Source organism: Cetorhinus maximus, chromosome 23 (genome assembly GCF_964194155.1).
Source record: "Cetorhinus maximus chromosome 23, sCetMax3.hap1.1, whole genome shotgun sequence".
NCBI classification, from domain to species: Eukaryota; Metazoa; Chordata; class Chondrichthyes; order Lamniformes; family Cetorhinidae; genus Cetorhinus; species Cetorhinus maximus.
This window is the reverse complement of record NC_135901.1, coordinates 53,074,711-53,089,389: the sequence shown is the minus strand read 5'-3', so window position 1 is coordinate 53,089,389 and position 14,679 is coordinate 53,074,711. Positions and strand designations below refer to the sequence as shown.

Here is a 14,679-nt window from a genome sequence, read left to right as displayed (position 1 = left end):
CTGCTGACCGATCTGGCCAAGTCCTAAAGGACATAGCTGCTAGACTGCATCTGCGGCAGGTGGTGAGGGAACCAACAAGAGGGAAAAACATACTTGTCCTCATCCTCACCAACCTTCCAGTTGCAGGTGCATCTCTCCATGACAGTATTATTAGGAGTAACCACTGCACAGGCGTTGTTGAGACAAAGTCCTGGCTTCACATTGAAGATACCCTCCATCGTGTTTGAGGTCACTACCACAGTGCTAAATTGGAAAACTTTCGAACAGATGGAGCAACTAAAGACTGGGCATCCATGAGGCGCTGTGGACCAACAGAAAAATCAGCGTTGCACTCGAACATAATCTGTAACCTCATGGCCCGCCATAGCGCCAATTCTACTATGAACATCCAGCTAGCAGATCAACTCTGGTTCAATAAAAAATTGCAGGAGGGCATGCCAGGAGCAACAGCAGGCATACCTAAAAATCACGTGTCAAGCTGGTGAAGCTATGCTTCAGGATTAGTTGCGTGCCAAACGACATAAGCAGCAAGCGATGGGCAGATCTAAGCGATCCCACAACCAATGGATCAGATCAATGCTTTACAGTCCTGCCACATCCAGTTGTGAATGGTGGCGGGCTATTAAACAACTCACTGGAGGAGGAGGGTCCACAAATATCCCCTCCTCTATGATGGGGGAGCCCAATGCATCAGTGCAAAAGATAAGGCTGAAGCATTTGCTAGCTTCTTCAGCCAAAAGTGAGGATTGGATGGTCCAACTCGGCCTCCACCGTGGTTCTCCTGCATCACAGATGTGAGTCCTCAACCAATTCAATTCACTCCACGTGATATAAAGAAACAGATGAACGCAATGGGATACCGCAAAAGTCAAGGGCGCTGACAATATTCCACCTGCAGTGCTGAAGACTTGTGCTCAAGAACTTGCCGTGCACCTAACCAAGTTGCTCCAGTACAGCGACAACACTGGCATCTACCCGGCTATGTGGAACATTGCCCAGGTGTGTCCTGTACATGAAAAGCAGGACAAATAAAACCTGACCAATTACTTCCCCATCACGTACTCTCGGTCGTCAGTAAAGGAAGGGGTCATCAACAGTGTTATCAAGTGGTGCTTGCTTAGCAATAACGGCGCAATGGCGCCCAATTTGTGTTCTGCCAGGGCCACTCAGCTCCTGACCTCATTCCGGCCTTGGGTCATACATGGACAAAAAGAGCTCAACTCCCGAGGTGAGGTGAGAGTGACTGCCCTTGACATCAAGGCAGCATTCGAAAGAGTGTGCAATCAAGGATCACTTGCAAAACCGGAGCCAATGGGAATCAGGGGGGAAACTCACCGCTGGTTGGAGTCACACCTGAGACAATGGAAAACGGTTGTTGTTGTTGGAGGCCAGTCAGCTCAGCTCCAGGACATCACTGCACGAGTTCCTCAGGGTAGTGTCCTCGGCCCCACCATCTTCAGCTGCTTCATCAATAACCTTCCTTCCATCATAAGGTCAGAAGTGGGGATGTTGGCTGATGATTGCACAATGTTCAGCGCCATTCACAACTCCTCAGATATTGAAGAAATATATGTCCAAATGCAGCAACGCCTGGCTTGGGCTGACAAGTGGAAAGTAACATTCGAACCACATATGTGTCAGGCAATGACCATCTCCATCAAGAGGGAATCTAACCATCGCCCCTTGATATTCAATGTCATTACCATCAATGAATCCACCACTATCAGTGTCCTGGGGATTACCATTGACCAGAAACTGGACTGGACCAGCCATATAAATACTGTGGTTAAAAGAGCCAATCAGAGGCTAGGAATAGTGCAACGAGAAACCCACCTTCTGGCTCCCCAAAGCCTGTCCACCATCTGCAAGGCACAAGTCAGGAGTGTGATGGAGTACTCCCCACTTGACTGGATGAGTGCAGCTCCCACAACATTCAAGAAGCTTGACACCATCCAGGACAAAGCAACCCACTTGATTTACACCACATCTACAAACATTCACTTCTCCACCAATGACGCACAGTAACAGCAGCGTGTACCATCTACAAGATGCACTGCCGGAATTCATCAATTAGCCTGAGACAACAGCTTCCAAACGCATGACGACTACCATTTTGGGGGACAAGCGCAGATGATAGATAGGAACACAAACATCCAGAAGTTCCCCTCCAATTCACTCACCATTCTTATTTGGAAATATATCGTTGTTCCTTCACTGTCGCTGGGTCAAAATCCTGGAACCCCCTTCCTAACAGCACTGTGGGTGGACGTACAACACATGGACTGCAGCGGTTCAAGAAGGCAGCGCATCACAACCACCTCAAGGGCAACTGGTAATGGCCAATAAATGCTGGCCCAGCCAGCGAAGTCTTAATCCCATGAATGAATAATATTTTTTTAAAAATTATGTGTGACTGTGCTAATGTCAAACTGTCTCTCTGTCCTCCTCTCAACATGTCTGCAGCCTTTGACATGACGACCACAATGAAATCTTAAGATTTTCATGCCCTGAATCTCCTCCTAAACATGTCGCCCTCGCCATAACCTTCTCTTCCTTAAAGAAATTTCTTAAAATGCATTTTATTTGTTGTTCCACCTATTCCAGCATTCTTTGACCTGGTTTCCATTTCCTTCTTGCATGATTTCTCTTTCTGTTGAAGCTGGTGTCTGAAGCCAGTTTCTGTGAAATTGATACTGACTGTATAATTAACCCGGATCTCCCGGTGCCAACAGTAATGATTATTGACATGTCCGCCGCTGTTTTGCATCGGAACCTATCAGAAGTCTTGATCCAGGCGCTGGCGTAGTAATTAACTGAGACGTTTAAACTCCTGATGGGCGGATTTATGCTTCCCGGTCTCTCTGACAATGACTCCGACACTGACCTCAGTTTTAGACTCTTGGTCCTGTTGCGTGACACTTACCCAGACACTTACCCTAGTATTTACCTGCTGTTAATTTCCAACATGCGTCAGTGAATAACAGTCGAACACAGCCAATGGGCGCCGAACCCCACACAGAGACCTTCCACATTCAATCCACAACCAAGCACCCACAATGCCCCCATCTACTCACCCCCAAATACCTGCTGTCCGACTGCCATCCTTTTGACCCACCTGCACACCCCTCACCAGCCATCGCCCATCCACTCACTCCCCGACCCGACCGAAACCCATACTGTCTTCCCACCCAACCCCAACCCAACTATTCACCACCCCACCATCTCCACACCTCACACCCATCTCATCTCCCCCACCCACCTTCGCGCCTCACACGCATTAAAACGCATAAGCCCTTTGAATACTTACCTCTGGCATCTCTGCTGCTCCTCTTCACCATTGTTCTTACTGAATGGCTGCACCCAGGAATCAATACTACAGCTGGGACAAGAGGAACCGGGTGTAAGGATGGGAAAAAGGCAGGGATGTAATTATCTTCACAATCAGCGCTGATCAACCCAGTGTCACCACTGACTGGGAGACCGGGGCCATTATGTTTATGAATTACCTCAAGGATTACTTTACACACATTCCACTGTCCTGTGTTAATGTTGTACCCGTATCTTCAGTTTCCCTGAGAGGGTAACACAGACGTATTTCATTCTATCCTGATCCAACATTCCAAGAAGCGAGAAACTGGTAAATATCGTAAATTTTCATAATTTGGATGCTCGGTTACACACACCAGAGAAAGCTAACATGCAATACAGCAAGTCAACAGGATAATATATGGTACTGTTCCCTCTATTCGAGTAAGGAACTATTGATAGAATTATACAGGTGATTGGTGATAAAACATCTGGATTAATGTGTATAGTTTCGGTCTACTTGCCTAAGCAACATTATTTGATGAAATAATTAATCAATCAAATTAGACACGCAACTTCTTAAATTTAGAGGATGGGGTGGAGGCCTCATCAAATCGTAGGAAATTATTAAAGGGCCTCACAAGGTAGATGCTGGGAGAATGTTTCCCCGAGACGGGGAGCCCAGAACTAGCGTCCACAACCTGAGAATAAAGGGTGGGCCATTTATGATTGAGATGAGGAGAATCTTCTTCACTCAGACAGTGGTGAAACTTTAGAATTATCAACTCTAGCGGGCTTTTGTACGAAATATATTCAAGAAAGTGATCAATTGATTTTTGTGGTCTAAGACAGTCAAGGAAAATAGGGATAGTGTTGGAAAGTAGAGGTCGAAGAATGCTTATGGTCTTATTGAACAGTAGAGTAGGCCAGAGGGAATATATGGCTTTCTCTTGCTCGTAGTTCTTGCATTTTTATGTAACACATTCAAGTCCTGTAAACTGGCTTGTTCAGTTCCTGATCCAAAACACACGTCCCATCCATTGGTAAATTTCCTCCTGCTCTCTCAGCCTGATTTTTAGGGTGCCACTCACTCTGCTCTGTTCCTTTCCATCGCTCAGTATCCAGCTCCGATTGAGTCCCCATTTTATTTTCTTCAATTCAGCGGACCATTTCCTATCCTGTTCTTTTGACCTGATAGAATGTCTGGTTGTCCCTGACGTAAAGTCTAAAAGGTTTTGTGCTTTTGGCAACAACAACCTTTGTCAGGAAAGCACTTCGGGATATTTTGATTTGAAGGGCAATTGATGAATACAAATCTGTATTTGTTTATTTCCACAACCTTCATATTCCACTCAAATGACTTGTCAGAAAAATGAACCATTTCCCTTCTGTCCAAATCACAGCCCATCCTGAATAGGGATTTCCAAGGCCCATGTATGCAATTTGCAGCATGTTCATGGGGTGAATGATTTTCACTTCGAACTCAATGAATAATGTCAGGAAATGGCGCCGGGACCTGCTGCTGGATTTGGTTTCCTGCTACAACAGGATGATGTTTAACTCGAAACCCTCCCTCCAGCGGCAAGTCCAGACACTGGTAATGTAATTAGATTCTGACCCTGGGTAACGCTGTACAAATTTTACCCTATCAGTCTGCAACTGTTGCTCTCAGTTAAACAATAAATTCCCGTCTTTCTCTTCCTTACAGTAAACTTACTGACGATTGTGACCCTGTCTCGGGCAAGGTGTGGTCTCTCAAAATGTGTTACCCGTTATATGGTATCCATGGCAACCACGGATCTACTGGTCGTTATCATTGACCTCATATTTAGGCAGATTCCTATTCGTTATTGGGATCAGTTTCAGTTCATGTGGAGGATTAAAGTCTGTAATATACATGCAGTCCTGCTTTATGCAGCCACAGATTGTTCTGTCTGGTTCACAGTCTCTTTCACTTTTGATCGATTCCTGGCCATTTGTTTCCAGAAGTTGAAAACAAAATATTGCACCGAGCATACGGCGGCTGTGGTTCTCAGAACAGTGGGTCTGCTGTTCTGTGTGAAGAACACTTTCTGGTATTTTATGTATGAAGGTAGATATTGGATTTCCAATAATCCTTGGCTTTGCACATTAGTGCAGGATGCTGAACTTTCATCGATGTGGGCAGCAATCGAATTCTTTCATTATCTTTTAACCCCCTTTGTTCCAATTGTTTTTATTTTGGTGTTGAATGCTTTAATTGTCAGATATATTTTAGTGTCGAGCAGAGCCCGCAGGAGACTCCGGGCTCACAGCAGTGGGGAGAATCCCAGTGACCCAGAGATGGAGAAACGTAGGAAATCCATCATATTACTGTTTGCTATATCGGGGAATTTTATCCTGTTGTGGACGATCTTTCTGATAAATTCTATTTGTAACAGGCTGTATCTATTAGGATTTTTTCCTGTATATCTTCCTACATTTGTACAGGAACTGGGATTTATGTTTCAGCTCCTGAGTTGTTGTACCAACACGGCTATTTATGCAGTGACCCAGACTAAATTCAGAGAGGAGCTGAAGAATGTGGTGAAATATCCCTTTTCTGTAATTGTTAAATTTATTAAACAGTGAGAAGAATTTCTATCATCAATACATGTTAATCTGGTGTTTTTATCAACGCTTTCAGTTCGGTGATGCGCACAGGATGAGACCGGTTCCCATCTTTCACCGCTAGGTTAGTGACTAACTGAACCGGTGAGGTTGGGAAGTAAGTGTACCTCAGTCCTCTTTGCTGCTGCTAGTTTTCGGGCCATTCTAGCTCTCTGGTGCGCCTTGGCTCTAGGATATGAAGCTCCCACCCACCAGGCTCGAGTCTCATGTCATTACAGAAAGGGAGCGCGGAGGAAAAGCTCATCCTGGCAGGTTACAGCCCAAGAGCGGAGGGGCTTCCGTCTCCACCATTAAGGGGGATCTTGTCTAAAAATCTCAGATGCAGATGTGAGGGGAGCTTTGAAAGGTACAACGGCCAGAGATTTCTGCCTTTCAAAATCTCTTCATGCATTTCCTGGAATGGTTTCAAATCCAACCTGGGGAGCGATGGGGAGTTGGGGAGGGTGTGAGGGAGGCGGGCTGGTGATGATGCCATTTTTACAATTTAAGGATTCTCCTGTCAGACGGATAATGGACCAGCGAAATTCATCTCATGAAATCTCTCTCTGAGCTCAGCCGTAAAAAATAACTTCAGGGGATGTGTGGGAGCGGAGCCAGTTTTCTTGGAACAGAAATGAAACAAAAATTCCTGGAATATTCAGCAGGTTCGGCAACATTTGTGAAGCGAGAGACAGAGTTAAGTTTCAAGAGCTTTCATCAGTGTCCTGGCACCTTCAGATGATCCAAAGGCCTTCAGCCGCCTTCAGCAGGATCTGAAGCTTGTCATTTCACAGTTTTTAGGTGTGGAGTGAGAGGGGCTGGCGGGAAAGGAAAGGAAGTTCATATTGAAATATAAAACGTTAAAAATGGCGTGATCGGTTTGGATCTTTTAAAAAATTCTTTCATGGGATGTGGGTATCGCTGGCTCGGCGGGCACTGGTTCCCCATCCCTGATTACCCTTGAGAAGTTGGTTGGTGAGGCATCTTTTTGAACAGCTGCAGTCAACCTGCAGCGGTTTGGTCCAACTCTCTGAGTGGCTTGAGAAGCCATTTCCAAGGGCAATTAAAAAACACCCGCATTGCTGGCACAGATTTCACATAAGTGAACAAGATGCTTTTACAGAAAACCAACAGTCTACAACTCAAAATGCATTAAACAAGAGAATTTATCTCCAACCAGCTGCTGTGGTGAGATTTGTTGCCAGATTATGATTGTTTGTCTTAATGGAGCAACGTTGGCACTTTACCAGGGTTTCCCAGTCACCTGTCAGCGGGAATAGCTTTGGGGGACTGGGCAGAGAAACTTGCCAGGAATACCAGGAATCCACAAGGACACATATCAGAGAAGATTGACAGGGCACGTCGCTTATTTTCCTTGAAAAAGAAGGTTCAAGGGGACCAAATAAAGATCCTTAAAGTTTTGGAAGTTTCTCATCGAGTGAATGCAGAAATATTGTTTTGTAATGTGGGGCAGGGTGTGATTCTAGATCAGAAATATAAGACAGTCAGCAAGAAACCCAATCGGAAATTCAGATAAACATCTTCTTCACCCAGAGAGTGGTGGGACTCTGGAACCCGATTTCACTGGGAGTGGTTGAAGTGAATAGTACAGATACATTTAAGTGGAAACTAAGCAAGCATTTGAGGGAGAAGGAAATAGATAGTTACAATTGTAGATATAAATTAAGAAAGATTGGAGGAGGCTGAAGTGGATCATAAACCCCGGAGCGGACTGGTTGGAACAAATTCCCATTTCTGTTTCCTCCATCCTGTGAGAATAATACCAGATTCTGTAGCCTTTCCCCATTATTGAAACAGCTTATCCCTGACACTGTTCATGTGAATACTGCCCGTAACCTCTCTAAAGACTTGACATCATTCCCAAAGCGTGAACACAATATTTCAGCTGAGGTTCAATAAATGGTTTATAAAGGTCCAGCATAATCAGTTTGCTTTTGCACTGCAAGCCTCCATTAATGAAACCAAGGACCACATGAGCTCTTTTTAAAGAAAGCAGATAGATCGACTTGTCCTGCTACCTTCGAAGATTTGTGTACATAGAGTCTCACGTCACTCGATGCCTGTATTCAGTTCCCCACCTTCCAACCTTTCACAGCCCGTGTTTTTATCCTTCATCTCCTCGTTCCAATTCTGAGCTTGTCCCCGTCTACCATTTCCAGCTCTGATGAGAATCTGTAATCTTTCCTCGATTCTTCTGGCAGAGCCATTTTGGCAATTCACACAAGAGCAATAAATATTCATTCCCTGACCGAGGTTCCGAGAGCACCAAATCCTAATCACTGGACCACCCAGGGGACACTGTCCACAAGCCTTTCAGACTGGCTCGTCCACTCCAATTTTGCCATTTCCTCATCTACTTCCGGTCACCCTGCAATTTTTATCGCCTCTCCTCATTCTTCCTACCAAAATAAAGCACCGCAGGCGTCAGCTGCCCCGAGCGCATCCCAATGGATTTTCGAAGAAGACAAACTAATTGAAATTTCGATCGCAGTGGGATTTGAACCCGCTTCATAAGACACTAAAACCCACGATTCATAAAACACTACAACCGAATTTCAGGACCTTGGGCCGCTCGGACGCACACCTACTGAAAAAAGCAGAAGTACCGTAACCATTGCCTTGAGTGGTGTCAGCTCTAAATTTGAACATAACAAATAGGAGTAGGAATGGAACCATTTTGCCCCTGGAGCTCCTCATAATATCACAGAATGAGAGCTAATGTTACACCACAAATAGAGGGCATTCGGCCCGGGTCATTGGAACATAGGATTTAGCAGCAGGAGGAGGCCATTCTGCCCTTTGTGACTGCTCCACCATTCAATAAGCTCATGGCTGATCAGGTTGTGGTCTCAACTCCACCTTTTTGTTTGCCCCCAACCCCCATAACCCCTTCTGGATCAAAAGCCTGTCTAATTCTGCCTTGAATAAATTCAGTGACCCAGCCTCCACTGCTTTCTGGGGGAAATAATTCCACAGACTAACGGCCCTCGGCGGGAGAAAAAATCTCCTCATCTCCGTCTGAAAAGGGAGATCTCTTACGCTTCTGGAAAGTAACTCACCTGGTCCCACACCCCCACCTTTTCCCAGGAGGACTGCATTTTCTTCCCGATTCTCCTTTGAAATCCGCGATTGAATCTGCCTCCCCCACACTCTCAGGTAGTGCATTCCAGATCCTAAACACTCGCTGAGTAACAGAGAAACCCCTTTAAAATCGTACACTTTATGTGATGTTGCCTCTCCTCATTCTTCTGACCAACATGAATCACTTCACTCTCCCTTACAGTAAATTTCAGGTTCGTTTTAACAGTTTACACAGGAATTCCTGTGCATTTAGACAGTTCACACAGCGGTAAGAAATAAGGTTTTCTCTGACTGGGAATTGATACCAGGCTGCGGCGGTGAAAGCACCAAACCCTCTGCACGAAACTCTCCGACTTCCAGTGAAGCCGAGGGCAGTGCTCGTTCAGAAACCAGCGGCTGTGACATTAACAAAGTGGGATGGAAAGGGACTCAATTTGAGCGGTGACACGGCCGGAGGAATGGAGAACTGGGGATCACCCATGAAAGCAGCAAAGCTTTAAAAAAATGCCGGTGCCCAAGCCCACGACCCTGAGATTAAGAGTCTCATGCTCTAACGACTGAGCTGGCCGGGAACGCACGCTGCTTGCTTCCTTTGCAAAAATTCAGCGAGATCAAGATTGTTTTCCACCTGGTGCCTCAGCTTGTTCTGAATTTCAAAGTGTAGAAGGCAATCGACCGGCAAAAGTCCCAAGATTGTAATGCATTCCTCTCAATCATCAATAACATCATTCACATATTCCACTTAGCTGCACCTCCTTCCAAACATTGCAAACTCCACTTGCATCGTTCATCCTCATATTTTTCTCTTGGACATTTTAACATGAAGCTGCACAACTAATGTGAGTTAAGTTTGAGATGATGAATATGTGTTCGCCCCTCAGGGAACTGAACCACATTAACACACACGGAGGAACACACACAGACATATACACCGAGGCCAAAGGAGAGACAAATACCCAGAAAACAAGGTTGTCACCAACTCGGCCAATTATTGTTCTATTTCAGGGGCCAAATGTAGTGAATGTTTGTCGATGAAGAGAAGTAAGAAACACGGCGGTTTTGGGTGGTTTTATTTTTCATTTGACTCATAATTTATTCTGCAGACAGTTTATGTCAATCAGGAATGAGAAGAAGGGGAGTTGGCAGGAATGGAACCATGTGAAAAAACGCCTTAACCACTCGGCCAGAACAACTGTGTAAAGGCTGACTGTTGTTTAAAATAATAGAATGAATACAGGGAGTTCCAGTGCAAGAAGGTCTTCCAGTCCGTGTCATTGCCCGACCTTTTCCCAGTCACCCTGGGATTTCCACTGTCTCTCCTCATTCTTCCAACTGAAATACAACACTGCACAGTTCAGCTGCTCCTTCACCACACGGACACACGGAGATTTTTTGGGAAGCGTCTCAAATAACCAGCCACCAGAAAGTTTGGCAGCGGTGCGAGTGAAGCTCAAGTCAGCAGCGAAATCGAATCCTGCATCAGCGGCGAAATCGAATCCTGCATCAGCGGCTCAGCTCGCTCGGCCTCACTACCACATTCAGATTAGACACAAACATTGTCTTCACCAACATTGACACTGAATTAGAATATAAAAAAATATCATCAGGAATTGGCCATTCGACCATCTTCAGCTACTGAATAAGATCATGTGAAAACTTCAATCATCATCCACTTTGTAACATTCGGACGTTCAGTTACTGAACAGTCTCCACTCAAAGAAATATCCTGTTGCATCTTTTAAAACTGCTTTTTTTCTCACTGTACCATCTTAATATGAAGCTACAGGACTAACATGAATAAAACGAGAGACTGAACCACATTGACACACACACAGAAATTCACAAATATGCACGTTGTTAACATTTGAAATTGTGAATATTCTTGCCATGTCCTTCAATAAGCAGAAAGTGGAACTGTGATCAGCTTATAGCTCAGAAGATGTACAGCAAGAATGTATATAAAAGGCTGATGTTCACAGTGCCTGTTGAGACTCGGTGAGCTGCATCTGACGATTGAAACCATTTAAAAGTCATTCAACGAATCCGGTTCCAAATTCTGTGCTAGAAATGATAAGGAAACTCGCTGAATTTGCTTATTGTCTTAAATTGAAAGCATCACATGGAATATAAGAAAGTTCATCTTAACTGTGGTGTTAGGAAACATAACATGACAGAAAGTTACAACAAGGAAAGAGGCCATTCGGCCCTGTGTGCTGCTTCCAAACAACAGTGTGATTGGTTAATCTGAATACCCAAAGATATCAGTCATTTCGGAAGAATGGGCAAAAAGGAAAACGAGGCGGGGTCGCGCTGTTAATAAGGAAAAAGATCGGTACATCGGTGAGAGAGGGTCTTAGATTGAAGGGTCAAGATGTAGAATCAGTTTGGGTGGAGCTAAGAAACAGCAAACATTGGTGGGAGTTGTTTATAGGCCACCAAACTGTAGTGGTAATGTTGGGCAAGGCAAAAATCAGGAAATTACAACTGCATATGACATGGGTAATACAGGAATAATATCCTGCCTCGCACCACCAGCTCTATAGTCAGTGCTTTTTAACCTATCACAGCCTTCTCTTTAATTTTCGCCCCCTCACTCCGACTCTGGATTTATTTCCGAGTTTTGCCCTTGTGACATTTCCAGCTCTGATGTGAAACGTCCACTCTCACTCCAGCAATTCTGGCAGAGCTAAACTGTGTTATCGTCAAACAGCAAATCAATCACATTGATTTGATCAGCTCGCCCAGGAGGAATAAGCTTTAGCTCCCTAACCAGGAATCGAACGCAGGTTGTGCTGATAAAATTGCTGCATTTTAACCACTAACCCAGCAGTTAGACACATATAGGCTGCTTATGGCATTTTCCCATTCCACATATTTTTCCCAAGGTGCAAGTTTCTTTGGCCAAATGGTCTGTCACGGGTGAACACAAGTGACGTCTTCAGCCAATGAGATGAACCATTGCTGTTGGCCGGAACGTGAAATCGATACTTTCCTCCTTGAGATCAGCTTTTAAAGCCTCACCCTTTAACCCAACTTTTAGTCATCTGACCGAATATGAGGCTCGGTGTCAGACTTTGTTATATAATGCTCCTGGGGAACGCCTTGTGACGTTTCATTAGATAAAAAGAGCTTTATAAATATAATTTGTTTTTCTAACCCATGGATAGAAAGAGACAAACTCCTCTTCCCTCTTTCATCCTGATATCTTTCGCTGTAATATTGAAATGTGAAGCTGCACAACGAATGTGAATACAGTTTGTGTTCGGGGAACTGAACCACATTGACCCACACAGAGGAACAAACAGAGATATACACCGAGAATGACAGAAGCCTAAGGAGACACAAATGCCAGAATGAAATCATGTCATCAAATTGGCGCAGTTTGTTTTTTCCACTTCCCACTGGAGATTTGCAGAAGGCTGACAAATGAATGGAAATAAGAGATCACGGATATGTTTTTGAGCGCTTTTCCTCGATTCAAACGATAATTAGTTCTGTCTGCGCACGGTTAAAATCAAAAGTAATGAGAAACGTAGTCGGCAGGATTCTAACCTGCGTGGGGAAACCCCAATGGATTTCTAATCCATCGCCTTAACCACTCGGCCACGACTACAGCTGCTGTGCCTATATCACTATTATTTATGTAAAATCATAAAAGTTACAGCAGAGAAAACGGTCTTTCTGCCCGTCCTGTCATTGCCATGAGCCGATCTTTTCCCCAGAACCCTGCAATTTATACAGTTTCTCCTCGTTCTTCCAACCAAACTGGGAATGAAAGAGTGAGAATGATCCAACCAGGCCAATTACCGCACCATCAGTCTACTCTCCGTCATCAGGAAAATAATGGAAGGGGTCATCAACAGTGCTATCAAGCGGCACTGATTGAGCAACAACCTGCTCACCGATGCCCAGTTTGGGTTCCGCAAGGGCTACTCAGCTCCTGACCTCATTACACCCTTGGTTCAGACATAGGCAAAAGAGCAGAACTCCCGTGATGTGGTGAGAGTGACTGTCCTTGACATCAAGGCGGCATCAAGGAGCCCTCGCAAAACTGGAGTCAATGGGAATCAGAGGGATAGTCCCGGCTTGTTAGAGTCATACCTAGCACAAAGCGAGATGATGGTGGTTGTTGGAGGTCAGCCATCTTAGCTCCAGGACATCACTGCAGGACTTCCTTAGGGTAGTATCGTCGACTCAACCATCTTCAGCTGTTTGACCAGTGACCTTCCTTCCATCATAAAATCAGAAGTGGGGATGTTCACTGATGATTTGCACAATGTTCAGCACCATACCCATACGTGGGGAAAATGTTTCCATTAGGAGGAGAGACTAGGACCCGAGGGCACAGCCTTAGAGTAAAGGGAAGACCTTTTATAACAGAGATGAGGAGAAACATCTTTAGCCAGAGAGTGGTGAATCTATGGAATTCATTGCCACAGAAGGTTGTGGAGGCCAGGTGATTGCGTGTATTTAAGACGGAGAGAGATAGATTCTTGTTTGGTAAGGGGATCAAAGGTTACGGGGAGAAGGCGGGAGAATGGGGTTGAGAAACTTATCAGCCATGATTGACTGGTGGAGCAGACTCGATGGGCCGAATGGACTAATTTCTGCTCCTATGTCTTATGGTCTTATGGTCTTATGCCCGACTCTTCAGATACTGAAGCAGTTCATGTCCAAATGCAGCAAGGCCTGGATAATATCCAGGCTTGGGCTGACAATTAGCAAGCAACATTCACACCACACAAGTGTCAGGTAATGGCCATCTCCAACAAGAGAGGATCCAACCATCGCCCCTTAATGTTCAATAGCATTACCATCACAAATCCCTCACTATCAATGCCCTGGGGGTTAACATTGACCAGGAACTGAACTGGAGTAGTCGTACAAACACTGTGGCTACAAGAGCAGGTCAGAGGCTAGGAGTCGTGCAACGAGTAACTCACCTCATGACTCCCCGAAGCCTGTCCACCATCTACAAGGCACAAGTTTGGAGTCTTATGGAATACTCCCGACTTGCCTGGATGAGGGCAGCTCCCACCACACTGAAGAAAATGGACACCATCCAGGGCAAAGCAGTCTGCTGGACTGGCACCACATCCACATTCACTCTCTTCACCACCGACATGCAGTAGCAGCAGTGTGTACCATCTACAAGATGCACTGCAAGAATTCACCAAGGCTCCTTAGACAGCAGCATCTAAACCCACGACCATTGCCAGCGAGAAGTACAAAGGCAGAAGATAGATGGGAACACCACGACCTGGAAGTTCCCTTTCAAGTCACTTACCATCCTGACTTGGAAATTTATCGCTGTTCCTTCACTGTCACTGGTGCAAGATCCTGCGTGAAATGTATTTGGACCGTCTCCACCCAGTTCCTAGTGGATGCTAATTCACAACCCAGTTCCTCGTGGATGCTAGTTCACAGCCCAGTTCCTAGTGGATGCTAGTTCACAGCCCAGTTCCTAGTGGATGCTAGTTCACAGCCCAGTTCCTATTGGATGCTAGTTCACAACCCAGTTCCTAGTGGATGCTAGTTCACAGCCCAGTTCCTAGTGGATGCTAGTTCACAGCCCAGTTCCTAGTGGATGCTAGTTCACAGCCCAGTTCCTAGTGGATGCTAGTTCACAATCCAGTTCCTAGT

At 45.2% G+C, this 14,679-nt stretch overlaps 1 non-coding gene across 1 annotated transcript; it reads right to left on the bottom strand.

Annotated features, from left to right (window-relative positions):
• Positions 1-12,567: 12,567 nt before the first annotated feature.
• Positions 12,568-12,649, bottom strand: trnas-aga (transfer RNA serine (anticodon AGA)). Its single transcript has one exon. It is a non-coding gene; the product is annotated as a tRNA-Ser (tRNA).
• Positions 12,650-14,679: the final 2,030 nt, after the last annotated feature.